The sequence below is a fragment of the Thermobia domestica genome, chromosome 11 (assembly GCF_964235325.1).
Source record: "Thermobia domestica chromosome 11, izTheDome1.hap1.1, whole genome shotgun sequence".
Taxonomy (NCBI): Eukaryota; Metazoa; Arthropoda; class Insecta; order Zygentoma; family Lepismatidae; genus Thermobia; species Thermobia domestica.
In genome coordinates this window covers 200,334,723-200,337,778 of record NC_137464.1, presented here as the reverse complement: position 1 = coordinate 200,337,778, position 3,056 = coordinate 200,334,723, and positions in this window count along the sequence as shown.

The following is a 3,056-nucleotide window of genomic DNA, read 5'->3' as shown; positions in this document are numbered from 1 at the left end:
TCCATTTTTTTAAAAAAAGAATCGTAATCTGTAGTATTTCAAACTGAACTTCGTGCTGTAGTGTGTTTAGTAGTCTCATCAATATGTATTAATTCCACTTCCACTACTTGGGCACAATTTGCAATAAATGCCAGACACTAGCGTGCGCAGGACATTGGGAATGTTGGTGCCAGATCTAAAGTACCACCATATGGAATGTCTTCTTCCCCTCTTTCCCCCAAGAAAAGATAGCATCATTGCATCCAACGCTGCGTCGGCGAAGCACGGCACACATGCAGACGGGAGATAATTAACACGCAATCTCTTCTCAGTTGAAATAATTCTACATAAAGAAAAGTTTGTCTAATGGGGGTGCCAAGGCACCCATGGCACCACGTTGCGCATGCCTGTGATGCCAGAGGAGGTTATACCCCCTCCTCATGCTGAAAAGTTGTCTCAGGCAGCTGTAGGTACGGGCACAAATTCCGGGGAAATGGGGATACATGTCCCCCCCAACATTGGAACTGGAGGCTCTCCCAATAATCCGATTTGAAAAGTGCTTTTTGTAGAAAAGTGTGATGATTTGTGTCCGATTGCCACAAAGAAAAGTGAGATGAAATTTGTTTCTCTTGGCTTTTTTATTTATTTATTTATTGAACAAATTCCCAGATACAGCATAACTTTGCCATTTTACACAGGGACATGCTAACAAAAGAAAGAAAAAAAAAACAAGACAACAATAACAAAAACATAGAAAAAAAGAGTGTAAAAGTAAAACTATTCCGTCAAAGCTCGTTTAATTGCTCTTTCAAACACTGGGTAGCTCGAAAAAATGTCCACATCAGTTGTTACTTGATTATAACAGTTTGGTATTCTATAAAAAAGAGACCTCTGTATAACAGCCAACCTAGGACGGGAAAGATGGAATAGGTGGGTATTCCGGGTGATGCGGGAAGGGACACGTAAGGATAGTTCCTGAAGTAATATTTCCGATCTTAAGCTTCCATTAACTATTTTCTGTAGATATTTCAGGTCAGAGATAATTCTGCGTACTTCAGGAGTCTGAATATTAAGATGTCGCAAGAGCTCCTTCTTAGATAATATTCGAAGTGCAGGAACACGAAAACGAACTATAGCGATGAAGAAATTGAGAAGAGAATCAAGTCTGGAGAGATGTGTAGGTGCTGCCATGGCCCATATGGAAGAGCAGTATTCGATCTTGGGCGCTATCAAAGTCTTATAAAAAGTTGCTAATGAAGAAACATTGCGTAGTTCGGTGAATCGATAAAGAAGTCCCAACATGTGCATTGAATTCTTTAGTATTGAGGAGATGTGGTCAGAGAAGGTGAGTTTTGAATCAAAGATGACACCAAGATCGTTATGACTAGCAGAATGTGTGATAGGGGAATCGTTGATATGGTATGTGGAGGGAACAGGAGACTTTTTCAAAGTAATAGTAATACTGTCACATTTCTTATTGTTGAGTTTCAAGTGCCACATTTCACACCAGCCTGTAAGGTAATTTATGTCTTCCTGTAGAGCAATTGTGTCATGGAGACACGATATTTCTCTGTATAACTTACAATCGTCAGCAAAGAGAAGAAGGCCACTAGGTTGAGCTGATAAGTGCGTGTAGAGATCATCCATATACAGGACAAACAGCAGAGGCCCAACTACACTCCCCTGAGGCACCCCTGAGATCACGGGTTGGGGGTTAGAAGTCGCCCCTGAAAGAACAACTCTCTGTTTACGGTCCTTCAAGTAGCTTGTGATTAGAGAGAGAAATTTGCCATGTACATTAAATCTATTGGAGAGTTTATGAAGAAGATGAATGTGACTGACAGAATCAAAGGCCTTCGAGAGATCAAAGTAGATAACATCTAATTGAGTATTGTTATTCATACATTTGACTGCACAGGAAAGAAGAGTACTTAAGTTTGAGAGACTTGAGCTTTTCAGTAGAAAGCCGTGCTGAGAACTATGGATGTAAGGTGAGGTGAATTTAAGTAGCCTGTCTTTGATTATTTTTTCGCAGATAATTGATATTACAGAAAGAAGAGATATTGGCCTATAGGAGGATACATGATCTTTAGGTCCTGATTTATATATTGGGGTCACGTGAGCTAGTTTCCAGCTGGTGGGATAATACCCTTCCTTGAAGCATCTATTGAATAAGATAGATAGAGGAACCGCAATAACTGAAGCAGTTTTGTTGAGAAAGAGAGGACTAATTTTATCAGGTCCAAGTGATCTATGTGGAGATAACGATAACAAGACAGCCAGAACTTCGCCCGGGGTGGTAGAGAGAATGGATAAGGTGTCCGAACAGATGGGTTGGAGAGGGGGGAGATGGGTCGTAGAGGGAAGGGAAGTAAATGTTTTGCAGAAGTAGTTATTGAAGAGGTCTGGTCTTTGATCATCACTCGCTTCAGTATTTTCATCTTGAACTGTTGCCGGTATGCCCGGAGATTTTGTTCTAGATTTAATTACAGACCAAAAGACTTTAGGGTTACTTACAGTAAAATCACCAATTGATTCCATGTATTCAAAATATTTACGCCGCTGTACCTTCTTGGCAAGACTTCTAATTCTAGCAAAGTTTTTGTATGTGCAGTCACTCGGATGTGATTTCCATAGAGTCCAGGCAAGCTTTTTGTTTTTAAGAAGTTCACGAAGTTCATTGTCGTACCAGACCGGAAACCTGTTCGATTTTGATGCTTTCACCGGCACAAAGTCCTTTATGGCTGAGTGGACAACATATGTAAATAAGTCCACAGCGTCGTCAACAGTTCCTACCTCTAACAAACACCAAGGAAACAGTTCAATAGCCCGGCAGATGTCACCCCAGGGGGCTTTCTTCCAAACAAGTTGTGACCTACTTTTGAGGGGCTGGTTTGTAGTAGTGGAGGGGAGGAAATCGAAAGAAACATCCAAGGAATCATGATCCGAGGGAAAAAGATTTCTGCATGGGACAACACAACGAGGTTCTAAGTTAGAGAGAATATAGTCAAGATTGCTATTATTGCGGGTATTATGCATATTATGTTGACCTAGACCAAGTCCATGAATAAAATTGT